General features: G+C 45.6%; 1 protein-coding gene across 3 annotated transcripts in view; it reads left to right on the plus strand.

Annotated features, from left to right (window-relative positions):
* Positions 1-833: 833 nt before the first annotated feature.
* The window catches only part of LOC119650945 (ras-related protein Rab-38), a 392,470-nt gene continuing 380,008 nt past the window's right edge, over positions 834-13,295 (plus strand). For 2 of the 3 annotated variants that reach the window (XM_038054204.1, XM_038054212.1), the window contains exon 1: positions 835-1,211. The gene's annotated coding sequence lies outside the window, so the exon portion shown is untranslated. Of the gene's footprint in view, positions 1,212-13,295 lie in introns of all 3 variants that reach the window. The other variant, XM_038054220.1, reaches the window with a different exon arrangement.

Raw genomic sequence — 13,295 nt, forward strand, 5'->3', positions numbered from 1 at the left:
ATATTAAAGTTGTAAATATTGTGCTCATCCTAAACAATCATTGCCTACCGTAAAATGATGTACCCATATTCCCACATTTCTACTTTATTCTGTGCACTTTATATGATGATGACGTCACACACCTCTTAGAGTGCAATAAATTTGGGCGAAATGCAAAACTTTCACCTCTCAAACTCTATTATTTGTTTATTTTTAATTATTTGTTTAGATATCGTATTTGGAGGCCTAGATTTCGTATAGATGCAGCACTGTGATATTTAGGTTCTTGGAGCGAGACCTGTTTGACTTTTTGGTGCCCAAATTTTGAGCCCTCACTCCCTTATCTTTCACCCCATATCAGAAATAAGATCATTTTCGAAAAGTACTAATTGATATATTGGAAAAAAAATTGTACACCTTCCTTTTGCATATATGTTCCCGTTTAAATTTGACATAAAATGGCGCCACTTGCTAAAGGGACTGAAAAGGGATTCACAGACCACACCTCACCAAATTTCCTGGCAGTCGGTTTGGCGGCTTCGGGCTGAATCAGGTGGGACCGACAAATAAATAGACAGGCATTGAATCGATTTAAATAGTTTTTTTCATACAAAACCTTAAAATAAAGCCTCGCCTGGCATATACATAGGTATCAAGAATTTCTGGAGATACGAACATAGACGCACAGACGTTTGGGTGGCTGAATTTGACAAAAGCCTGTAAAATGTATATTATAAGCACTAAACACAAAAGAGACAGAATAATCAATGAAAACCTTGAGTGAAGGTGACAAATAAAATCTCTTGCTCGAGACACGCTAATGTGGTCAAATGTTATCAGAAGTTGTTATCTTCGTAGTATGAATCGTTGGAGTGGAAGTTCATGGGTTTTATAAAAAAGCTGACAGTGTGAAGTGAATGTATGTACGTACATACATGCGGAGATAAGGTTCTGCTTGCCGGGACAGACTTAGTTTCTTCTCTGATACACAGAAGTGTCAATATTCCCGTTCTTATTCCCAAAACATCAATTTGTTTAGTAAAAACTTAACCGCGAAAAAGCATACAATTTGTGTTTTGATGTTAAACTATTATGTGGGTCTGATAAGAAGTTACGAAGTGTTCATAACTCTCTCATAAGCTTATGCCCAACAAATATCAGTGATAACGAGTGTTATTAACAAACCTTTTCAGTACTGACTGTGGAAAACCAGAACTTCGTCAAGTTTACAAGTACGTAATAATATAAATGTATGAAGTTATTGCTTTAAGGTTTCATCGGTTTAGTATAATTAGTTTTTCGCCTTTGATTTTATATGTTTGAAGAGTACATACCTCTGGCTGTATACATATATGATATGTACATATGTACAGTGGGTCAAACGCATAATCGGACAAAGGTTACTCATTTTTTTGATCATGTTTATTTTTTCTTCAGATATTTCTTATAGAACTTAATCTGCGAAACTATATTTTTTAGTTCACTTCTAACTTCATTAAGAATACGTCCCTCATCATAATTATTGAGCTCTTTTCTCCGGCAATTCTGTTCTTATTTTGAAGTCGATAATGTTCTTGACTTTTGCAAAATTTATTTCCTATTAACGACAAACAGTTTTGGCAAGAAAATACCTTTTTTTTCCGTGAGGTGCTGCTTATTTTCGGTTTTTACGTTTTTTTTACAATAATTTTGGAGCCAAGTTTCTTGAAGGGTCTGTTTATTGCCTAAAAGCATATAAATTTTGGTAAAAAAATTATAATTTAATACAAAGAAACACACTCAAAAAATGTTTCAATTTTTGTCCGAATATGCGTTTGACCCACTGTATATGCCTTTCTTTATAGTGCAACATCAAGTCTCTATATTTTTCTCAGTCTCTTCGGGCTCAGGAGGACCAACCCAGAATTTGTCGGTAATTGTGGCATATCTGCATTAATTATTATTCAATCTAATTAAAACGAGGCGTTGGGGTTGTTAAGATTTTGCGTAAAGGAAAACTTTATTGTTGTTTTGGTTTGTCTATATATCGGTCACAACCAATGTACTCAAAAACCGTTGAAGCTATTGTCAGAAGATTTGGTGAAAGTATGGAATCAGGGAATCCGTTTTTAAGGTTTTGTGTAAAACAAAACCTTATTCAAATCGGTATACTGTCTGTCCGTCTGTCTTTTTTTGCCGATGGAAGGACTCCTACCCACTAAAACCACCACCTTCTCCTCTCCTCATCGCCAACTCCTTCTCCTCATACATCGCAGAGGTGGATCAGAATTTATTCTGCGCTCGTGTTAACTTCGTGCTTCTCTCGCCTTCTTTCTTTCGCATGAATTCTCCCTGCCTAAGCTTCTTTCCGATGGCTGTAATCACCTTTTCGACTTTCGTCCATATCCCCTTTGCTTTTATCATAAGTTCCATTATATTTTCGGGTGTAAAATGCTTCCCGGTTGTAGCTTCCAATGTAGCCCTTTGGGCTTGGAATCTAGGGCAATGAAAAAACGTGTTCTGCGTCCTCTGCAATATTTGGGCAATATGGCGAAATCGATACAGAAATGCTCGATAGCCTCTGTGTCCGCTCACGAATTGAGTTAGATCGAAACCTATATCGCCGTGGGGTCGCTCGATCCATTTCCGGATATTCCGACGGGCAGGAGATTCTCCGGTGAGATGCGCTCGATCGTAAAGCCGTTATCTTTCTTTCGTCAGAATCTCAATCGGGACTGTTCCTGCTATCACGCAAGCTGCTTCATTGGATATTGTTCTGTAAGCGTAATATGTTCGGAGTAAAGTTATGCCATACGCAGCTCCAATCTTTCTCTTATTTGCTATATTATTCAGTCCATCTGCCCATACTGGGGCTGCATACAGTAGGCTCGGCCTTGGGCCACCTATATTTGGTATCATCCTCGCAACCAGCGCTCCGATGTTATATGCCTTGGTTGCTGCACCCCTCATTACAACTAAGTACTCAAGCGCAGGCTTGGAATGAATTGTTTGCGTTCCAACTTTGATCTTCATGGAAGTGCACTTTTTCCGCTTGGTAATAAGTACTACTTCCGTCTTATGCTCTGCGAGCTGTAGACCAACATTTTCTAACTAGGATTTAATCTCATAGACTGCTTCATTTGCATAAAGCTCGACTTCTTCCGAAAGACGTGCAACAACCGTGATACTAATATTATCCGCGAAACCAATCGAGGCCACACTATTAGGAAGATCTAGCGTCAGTACTTCGTTATATATAGTAATCGTCAAGAGTGACCTTAGGACAGGCCCTTGTGGAACTCCGCATGTCGTTTGGTATAATTTCATTCCTTCATCTGATTCGCAGCACAGAGCCCTATCGATTAGGAAGTCGGCAACGATACATACCAGTTAATTCGCCGTGCCTTACGGTATTCTCCGATTTCAGAGTTCCAGCAAAAGTTCGGAACTTGCTTCTGGGATACAATGTACCTTGGCATGGAGGCGTCACATTCCTGCCGCAACTTTTCGCCGATCTGTAGAGCTTCATCTGCTTCCCCTCTTTCAAGCGGTGTATTTTACTGCAGAGCCTTTTCGGAAATCTCCTCGTCAAACTTAGTAGCTACCCACCAAAAATGATGGCCTGGTGGTCGCCATGTGTATATTCTCCACTGACATACTACTGGAGATCCTTAGCAAAAACAACGCCATCAAGTGAGATATATTACGGACCCATTTCTCTCTTTCGGAAAGTGTTCACGCATTCAGTGTTAGAAACTACAAGATTCAGATGAGAAAGAGCTTCGCGCAATATACGTCTTCTTGCGTTCGTTTCGCGGCTGCACAATCTTACGGCTATGGTTGTTTGCATTCATTGCTAGCCTCTCCACTAAAGAACGAAACTCCTCTCTCGTAAGGCTTGGAGCCGCATAACAGCTGCAAATAGATATTCCATCTATTTTTTCTCTAGTGACGCCACTTTTGAGAATCTTCTTGGTTCCTTCTATGGCTCGAATTCCGCATGACCATATCGCTGCTTTTCCGTTCTTATCCGAGACCCAAACTCCACTGTCTAGATTTTTTACGCAGATAATAGGAACGTTAATTTTGTTTTCCAAACCTGAGCCGCTTGGCAATGGTTCAGATTTAGCTGTAGGAACCTCATTTGCGCATAGTGTCGAATGCCTTCCTATACAACGAACATGAGCTGCTGCCTGTTCTATTCGTCCAAAATTACAGCTTATTATTTTCGCAAACACTAAGGAATGCAGTATAACGGTAGCTAACTAGCTTGGTTTGATTAGTAGTAGATTATTTGAAAACAAAATGGAAGGTGGAGAGACATCCATTCGAACGTCGGATGGTAACATGACATCCAGCCTGGTTCCCACTAGCAAGGGTGTCTGCGAGAAGACGCCACCAGTAAATATTGAAAGCGATCCATTTAAGAGGAGTAATAAAGTAATGCGATCGTCGACAGTAAAGTCTGTCCGTCTGTCTGTCGCGCATTTTTCTCAGAGACTGTTATAGCGATTGGCACCAAATTTGGTAGAAAAGTGGGCATACAATGAGTTACATCCTTTTACATTCAATTTATGGAGAGGTTCCCATACATGCAAATGGGGGTGTGCATTTTTTTCCATCAAATATAGTCACATGGGGTATCAAATGAAAGGCCTCGGTTAGTACTTTCCGAAGCTGGTCTTAGTTTTGACATTTGTTGGAAAGGCGGGGAGGAGTCAAAAGTGATCATTTATTTAACGGGGCATTCTCAGAAACTGCCCAACGGAAAAATTTGAAAAAATCAAGAGGCTGTCACTATATGGTGCCTAGGCTCCGAAATACCTTCCTTCGGTAATTGGCTGCAGAAACTCCCTTAACTTCATCCTTGTACCATGAAATGCCGCAATGTAGGGTATAATATAGCTTGATACTACCAACTTTGGTGGAAATCGCACTATTATTAACAAAGTTATAATAGGTCAAATTTGTTACTTCTTTGGAAATTCAAGATTTTGAATGTCAATATCACCTGAAAGTGGATATTCTCACATAATATATGCGTATATTACGTGTTACGAACTAATGAGACAAAGTCGCACTCAAGTGTCTTTATTAAAGAAATACACAAAATCTTTCATACCTGCACCGTTCAGCTTCCGGTTTCCCGACTTTTTGTGTATTGAGAAACGCGAGAGAGTGAGAACTCAGAATGTTAATCTTAAAGAAACCATGATAATGCACATACGCTAGAATGAATAATCGGACACCAAACTACTCAAAAATGTTTAGTAATAAATGGACTATATTTTTACAAATATTGGTATAGTATGCTTTTTTGTTCACTGACAGCTTTAAACTACTTCATAACAAAAACATGACCAAAAAATCAAATTCTTAATTCAAAGTATTTAACAAGTCGGGAAACCGGAAGCTAGACCCTTTAAGCGTAAAAGGTTTTGGGTTTTCCTATGTATGGGACGACGAGTGCATGACATTTCCGTATCACATGTGTGTGTGTGTGTGTGTGTGTGTGTGGTGGGGAGAAGCCACAGCTTCTGAGCACTCAGGCCATGTTGGCCCATTGTACTCGCGTCCCCCGTCTAACGGAATATTCCGGATTCGTTAACGTATCGTAGGATTTCCGTTAGTGGATGTGATGCTACCCGTCGTAACTGGAGAACATCGGCACCAAAGATTTGATGCCTGATGCGTCCATAGGCGGGGCATTCACATAGGAAATGCTCCGTGGATTCCGCTTCCTCATTACAGGAGGGACACGTATCATCTTCGGTAATTCCTATTCTGAACATATGCCCAGCTAGTGAATTATGGCCTGTCAGAATGCCCACAATACACCTGCAAGTCCTCCTGCTTTTCGACAGGATAAACTTTGCGGTACGTATGTTGGGTTCTGGCAGGAAAAGTTTGGTGTGTCGAGCAGCATTAAGGCTCTGCCACCTGTCATTATGGGAAACTTGTTCCCAGTTTTTGAAAACAGATTTAGCCAATGCTACTGATACCCCAATTGCTGGCTCCGGTCCCGGCATAGGGGAGATTGACCCCTCTTTCGCTAAAGCGTCCGAGATTTCATTTCCTTCTATGCCACAGTGACCAGGTACCCAGAGTAGTTCCACCGTATTGAATCTAGACATAGAATTCAAACGGTTTCTGCATTCCTGAACGATTTTCGAGGTGATCAAAGGACTGCTCAATGCCCTCAGTGCAGCTTGACTGTCACTGCAGATTGCGATGCGCCTGCCCTTCAACCGCTCGTCAATCACCCAGTTTGCCACCCTTAGGATCGCATAAACTTCGGCTTGAAAAACCGTTGCATATTGTCCCAAAGGAAAAGCCCACTTCTCGTTTTTATTCGAGAGGTAGACTCCGGCTCCAGAACCCTCTTCTGTTTTTGAGCCATCCGTGTAGAAGACTTCCGTATATCCCTCCACGCATTCCTCTGGGTCTTCCCAGTCCTCTCTACGCTTCAGGGTAACTACATATCTTCTACCAAACAGATGTATGGGGATACGAGAATCGGAAGGCATTGTAAGAACTGGATTCAGTCCTCCCAGTAACTCTTCCAATGCTCTGTGCCCCCCACATCCGTTGTTTTCCCATAGATCTAATCGAATTAGCCTATGAGCTGCTCTCATTGCAGTGCTTTGAATAAATATATCCAGGGGCTGCAAATTGAGTAGTGCATTCAGAGCTGCGCCGGATGTCGTGCTCATGGCACCAGTGATACCCAGACAAACAGTTCTTTGCAGTGCAGCTAGTTTACGGTGAAAACCTTTTTGTCTCACTTTAACCCACCACACTACGGATGCATATACGAACATCGGCCTAATGATGGCAACGTATATCCACATTACCACATGAGGTCTGAGTCCCCATGTCGAGGCAAAGGTCCGTCTGCACAGCCCATAAGCTGTGAGAGCTCGTTTCATCTTTACCTCTACATGTTTGTTCCAAAGAAGTTTTTTATCTAGAGTAACCCCCAGGTATTTCACTTCTTCGGAGAGTTGAAGGGTAGTACCCCTCATCTCAGGGAGGCAAAGTCCATCCAGTTTTCTCCTTTTTGTGAATAAAACCATTGTGGTTTTATTTGGATTAACTGACAAACCATGTCTAAGGCACCAGCTGTCTATCAAATCAACGGCACGTTGTATATTCCTACACACCGTTCCAAGATCCCGATCAACAGCAAGTACAGCCACGTTTTGGTCACAGTTGTATAACTAAAAATCAAATCACGCTACTTATATTTGTGTTGTAAATATATTATTTCCGCTTTGTTTTGAACAAATCTTTGGATGGCAATTTTGTTAGAGTTGTTTCTTATAAAATTTGTGGAAAATATTAGTAACAAATATTAAACCGCTAAAATACTAAACTACTCAAAAACCCTCGTCAATTTAAACGAGATAAAACTTTTTAACGAGAAATTTACCAATGTTGCAACGGAATACAATATTTTAAATTAAAGGAGAAAACGCGAGTGTTCACTGCCGCGGTTGGAAACAGAAGAGACCGACTTATTTCCATGCGGTCCTTACTGTCTCAACCAACGGCATTCTTTTACCGCTGGTTCTCCACTCCCCTGGTGCGTTCAGAAAACGCGTGAGTGGAGAGTTTCGGAGTTCAGCGCCATCTACCCGTCCGCATCCGCAACATCCGAAATAAATTTCGAATGCTGCAGATCCTGCCGCGCCACATCACTCCGCCCCCAGACGAAACCTAGGGGGTTTCGGCGACGGATCCCCGAACTTCGTTCGCCGTTAATCCACAAAGCGGACACGACGTTGCTTCGGGGCGCACACGGGTTTCAGCCTGGACAAAGAGACCGCCTTTTTGTGACTACCGATCTCGAGCTGGAAGAAATGTTCTCCCCGCTCGAGAACGCGGTACGGGCCCTCATATGGAGGCTGCAGCGGTTTCCGGACGGCATCCGTCCTGATCAGCACGTGCGTGCACGTGTCCAGTTCCTTGGGCGAACAAGCAGGTATGGACGAGTGTCGAGTGGGTGGTGGCGCTTTGATGCGTCGGAGATTGTCCCTCAGCAGACGCACCAACCCCGACTCCGTGAGACCCGATCTCTTGTCGAAGACCGGATCGCTTGGGAGTCTTGGGTTCTCCCCGTAAACCAGCTCCGCGGGGCTGGCAACAAATTCCTCTCGGCGGGTTGTACGAAGGCCGAGTAGGACGAGAGGCAAGACTTGAGTCCAGGACGGGTCGTCGCGTGCCATAATGGCGGCTTTCAGCGTCCGGTGCCAACGTTCTAGCATCCCATTGGACTGCGGGTGGTATGCAGTAGTCCGCTGGCGTTTAAAACCCAGGAGTTTGCCTAACTCGGAGAAAAGGGTGGACTCAAATTGCATTCCCTGGTCAGTGATGATCACTGCAGGGACGCCAAAGCGAGCTATCCACTCTCGGCAGAGGGCTTCGGCACAAGATTGCGCCGTAATGTCCTTCAGAGGTATTGCCTCAGGCCACCGCGTGAACCTGTCGATGATTGTGAGGCAATACTTGTAACCGTGCGAGTCTCGCAAAGGCCCTACTATGTCGAGGTGTATCGTATGGAAACGCTTGGTAGTGCGGGGGAATGAGCCCACTTCTTTCCTTACATGCCTGGAAACTTTACACTTCTGGCATGCGATGCACTCTCTGGCCCAGGAATTGATATCCTTGTTCATGGAGGGCCAGAAGTATTTTCCGGTGACTAACCGGTTTGTTGTCCTGATGCCGGGGTGCGCCAAGTCGTGAACTGCGTGGAACACTTCCTTGCGAAATGTGGCCGGAATGTATGGCCGAGGTCCCTTTTCCGAGTCTTCGCAGCAGAGCGAGAGATTTGAGCCGAAGATGGGCAACTCCCGAAATTTGTATTTGGGGTTGGACTTGAGGCTCTGAAGTGCTGCGTCATCCACTTGCGCCTTGGCAATAGCCGAGAAATCGAGTGAGGCGGGGATGTTAACTTCGGAGACACGAGACAAAGCGTCAGCAACAATGTTGTCCTTCCCGGACACGTGCTGGATGTCTGACGTGAACTGGCTTATGAAGCTCAGGTGTCGAAGCTGACGAGGGGACGCTTTGTCGGGTTTCTGTTTCAAAGCGAACGTGAGAGGCTTATGGTCCGTGAACACTGTGAACGGCCTGCCTTCTAGGGAGAAACGGAAGTATTTGATGGACAGGTATGCGGCGAGCAGTTCCCGATCGTAGGTGCTGTAGTTCCGTTGAGCGGGATTCAACTGCTTCGAGAAGAAGCTCAACGGCTGCCAAACTTGGTCCACCTTTTGGTGAAGGGCAGCACCTACTGCGATGTCAGAGGCATCAACAAAAACGGCTAGGGGTGCATCTTGTAGAGGAAATGCCAAGAGTGTAGCATCAGCCAGTTGCTGTCTGGATTTATTGAACGCGCAGACAGCCTCTTCAGACCACACAATCTCTCGTGTGTCTTTTGTTTTGGGGCCAGACAAGTACGCGTTCAAAACGGACTGTTGATGGGCGGCCTTGGGCAGGAAACGACGGTAAAAGTTTAGCATGCCCAAGAACCTCCTCAACTCCCTCACTGTTTTTGGACGCGGGAAGCTTGTGATTGCTTGCACCTTGTCTGGGTCGGGCTGTATTCCTTCAGAGGAAATGGAGTGGCCGAGGAATCTCACCTGTTTTTGAAGGAATTTGCACTTCTCAACGTTTAAGACTAAACCGGCCTCAAGGAGACGTTGAAAAATGCACTCGAGATGGGCTAAGTGCTCAGACTCAGTAGAAGAAGCGACCAAAACATCATCCAAATAGACGAAACAGAAATCGAGGTTTCGCAGGACTGAGTGAATGAACCTTTGAAAGGTTTGCGCCGCATTGCACAATCCGAAAGTCATTCGGGTGAACTCGAAGAGTCCAAAGGGTGTGCATATTGCCGTCTTTGGAATGTCTTCAGGAGCTACTGGGATTTGGTGGTATGCCTTGGCTAAGTCCAAGGTCGAGAAGATGCGGCAATTCGCGAGGTGATGCGCAAAGTCGTGGATGAGTGGAATCGGATATCGGTCAGGAACAGTCTGTGCGTTTAGCCTTCTGTAACCCCCACAGGGACGCCATTCGCCATTTGGCTTAGGGACCATATGTAAAGGGGAAGACCAACAGCTGTTTGAGGGCCTGCAGATACCCTGTTGAACAAGTTGTTCAAATTCTTTCCGCGCGATAGCCAGTTTCTGGGGTGGTAGAGGACGCACCTTTGAGAAAATCGGGGAACCAGTAGTATTTATGTGGTGCTGCACATTGTGCTTTACTGGTTTCGAGAGACTACACTCGGTAGTTATCTGGCTGAACTTTTGGAGGAGTGTCCGAACACGAGAGTCGGAGATGTCTTCAAAAAGAACGGAAAGGTTATTGTCAGCGTGAGATACCATTTGGCCCGACGAATTTAGTTTGGTTGTGGGGTCTATAAGGGACTTATTTTGCAAGTCCATCAGCAACCCATAGTGACACAAGAAGTCTGCGCCTAATATGGGGAAACTGACATCCGCCAGGATGAAACGCCACGGAAACGTCCTTCGCAAGCCAAGACTCACGTCCACTTGCCTGTACCCGTATGTATTGATGCGGGAGGAATTTGCTGCCGCCAGTTTGAGGGGTTGTGGAAATAGTCGATGATGCTGGGGTACGGGAAGAACCGAAACCTCCGCATCCGTGTCGACGAGGTAGTTGCGCCTGCTGAGGGGGTCGAAAATAGTTAGGCGACGTGGCGCTGCGCTCTGGGTGGCCGTCGCCAAGACCCCCCGCGGACCTAGTTTTTTGCGGTAGGCGCGAATTTGCAAGGTAGCGTACATCTTGTCGCTTTATCTCCGAACTTACGATGATACCAGCAAATACCTTGGTCCGCAGGCTGTCTTGACGACCTGCTACCCGAACGCCCTTTTCGTGTGGCAGACCGTGAGCGAGCTCGCGACCTGGCACTCGAACGCTGAGCGTCCAACGTCGCCCGCATCTCGGCCACGCTGGCAGTTAAGGCCGCGATCTCGCGCCGTAAGTCGCTGACCTCATCCGACGGTGGTTGAACGGCCGCTATGGTTGGGCGAACGTACACCTCCTGTACCTGATCGGCCGTTGCTGCTAGTTCCTCCAAGGAACCGGAGACGCAGGCTAGGATCGCCTGGGTGCCCTCCGGGAGCCGACGCAGCCAGAGCGACTTGATCAGGTCGTCGCCGATCTTGCTCCCACCCAATTGCCTCATTTCACGAAGCAATTGGCTGGGAGTTCGATCACCCAACGTTAAACCCGCCAGCAAGTGGTCTAATTTTGCCGACTCGCTTGCCGACAGGCGCCTGATCAACTCGCTCTTGAGCTGAGAGTACGATGCCGACTTCACTACGTCGGACACCAGAAGTATGGACTCTTCGTCCAGGCCGACCACCGCGTAGTTGAAACGGGTCCGATGTGATGCCGGACATTTGGAACTGTGCTTCCAAATGCACGAACCACAGCTCGGGGTTCCGCCGCCAAAACGGAGGAACGCGTACGGCGAGGGCGGTCACTTGTGGGTCCGATGGGCCTGCCGCGTCTTTATTGTCAAACGACATTTTTCTTACCGAGAAGTACGAGATTGAGATGCAAACGCGGTGAGTTTATACTGAAACGCGGTGAACTTTACACCGACACGGCAGGCCGCACCCACAAATGCACGCACGAAACGAGAAAAACAACAACCGAAGCGGACGCTCTCCAGCGCAGACCAAAACCACCAAGGAAATGTAGAACCCGCGATGCGAAACACTTCAACGCCGTCTCTTGCAGCGATTTTACTTTTAGTATTGTCACTTGTTAAATTTTAATAATATAAATAACAATTAGTGCAAACCACTTTAGCAAATTGGTTTTAAACTTGGAATCCTCGGGCTACTGCTGATCGTTGCCGCGGCTGATGCTGGAGTTCCCAAGGATGCTGTTCTTCGGGCGGGGTGGGCCACTGGCCGGGGCTCGGCGCAGCTTATCCGTAGGCGCTTCGTCGGCTGTAGCTGCGGCGTCTGTTGCTGTGGCGATGGTTGTGGCCGGGGCTGCGTGTTTTCTCTTCTTCGGGGCCACCAATTTAGTCACAGTTGTATAACTAAAAATCAAATCACGCTGCTTATATTTGTGTTGTAAATATATTATTTCCGCTTTGTTTTGAACAAATCTTTGGATGGCAATTTTGTTAGAGTTGTTTCTTATAAAATTTGTGGAAAATATTAGTAACAAATATTAAACCGCTAAAATACTAAACTACTCAAAAACCCTCGTCAATTTAAACGAGGTAAAACTTTTTAACGAGAAATTTACCAATGTTGCAACGGAATACAATATTTTAAATTAAAGGAGAAAACGCGAGTGTTCACTGCCGCGGTTGGAAACAGAAGAGACCGACTTATTTCCATGCGGTCCTTACTGTCCCAACCAACGGCATTTTTTTACCGCTGGTTCTCCACTCCCCTGGTGCGTTCAGAAAACGCGTGAGTGGAGAGTTTCGGAGTTCAGCGCCATCTACCCGTCCGCATCCGCAACATCCGAAATAAATTTCGAATGCTGCAGATCCTGCCGCGCCACAACGTCATCAGCATAAGCTTGAGCGTGTATTGGCAAATTTTGCAGTTCACATAGCAGTGAGTCGATCAGCATACTCCACAGAAGCAGCGAAAGCACACCTCCTTGGGGGCAGCCCTTCGTTGCCTCCGTAGTCAGGTAGCGATCGACCCCTACCTCAGCGCACAGCAATCTTTGCGTTAGCATAGCATGGATCCACTTAATTAAAGCATCATCAACACCATGCGCTCTGGCGGCATCACAAAGTTTTTGAAAAGGCGCACAGTCAAAAGCCCCTTCAATGTCCACAAACACCCCCATCGCGTACTCACCATTCAAAGTTGCATCCTCTATCTTTGTGACCAAAGAATGAAGAGCAGACTCACAGGACTTTCCACGTTGGTAAGCATGTTGGTTTTCACTAAGTGGGTGTGACCTAAGTGCCTTTCCACGAATGTGACGCTCCACCAGTCTCTCCAAACCTTTCAGCAAGAATGAAGTCAAGCTGATCTGCCTGAAGTTCTTTGGATTAGAATAGTCATCTTTCCCAGGTTTCGGTATGAAAACTACTTTAACCTGTTGCCAAGAAGAAGGCACGTAGCCCAGAGCAAGACATCCTCGAAAAATATTTGTTAGAGGTCGCTCTAAATGCTCCATACCCTCCTTTAGCATTGCCGGATAGATGCCATCCATGCCAGGTGCTTTGAAATGTTCAAAGGACAGTATCGCAGCTCTCACCTTTTCAAGGGTAACAACCGCTTTCGCAGTGTTCCAGTTCCTCTTGCAACACTTGCGTGTTGAAGGGG

Source organism: Hermetia illucens, chromosome 1, assembly GCF_905115235.1.
Source record: "Hermetia illucens chromosome 1, iHerIll2.2.curated.20191125, whole genome shotgun sequence".
Classification (NCBI taxonomy): Eukaryota; Metazoa; Arthropoda; class Insecta; order Diptera; family Stratiomyidae; genus Hermetia; species Hermetia illucens.